Raw genomic sequence first — 496 nt, forward strand, 5'->3', positions numbered from 1 at the left:
ATTAGACATGGCTTCACAGCCAGCCAGACTTCAACAGATCATCTTGAAACACTAGAATTCATTCTTAAGAACTCTGAAGAAAAATACCTAATCTAAGCAACAAGATGAACCGTCAGTTGTCCATACTCAACAATCCCTGGCAACGGCGCCAAAAACTTGATAGTGCGAAATTGTGATCAATACTTTTCACAAATCAAATAATACCCGGTAATGAATCCAAAAACTTGGTGTTCAATACCATGGCATAAACACAACTTCGCACAACTAACCAGCAAGTGTACTGGGTCGTCCAATTAATAAACCTTACGCGAGTAAGGGTCGATCCCACAGAGATTGTTGGTATGAAGCAAGCTATGGTCACCTTGTAAATCTTAGTCAGGCAAACTCAAATGGATATGGGTGATATACGAATAAAACATAAAGATAAAGATAGAGATACTTATGCAATTCATTGGTGGAAATTTCAGATAAGCGTATGGAGATGCTGTGTTCCTTT

The sequence above is a fragment of the Arachis duranensis genome, chromosome 6 (assembly GCF_000817695.3).
Source record: "Arachis duranensis cultivar V14167 chromosome 6, aradu.V14167.gnm2.J7QH, whole genome shotgun sequence".
In the NCBI taxonomy this organism is placed as follows: domain Eukaryota; kingdom Viridiplantae; phylum Streptophyta; class Magnoliopsida; order Fabales; family Fabaceae; genus Arachis; species Arachis duranensis.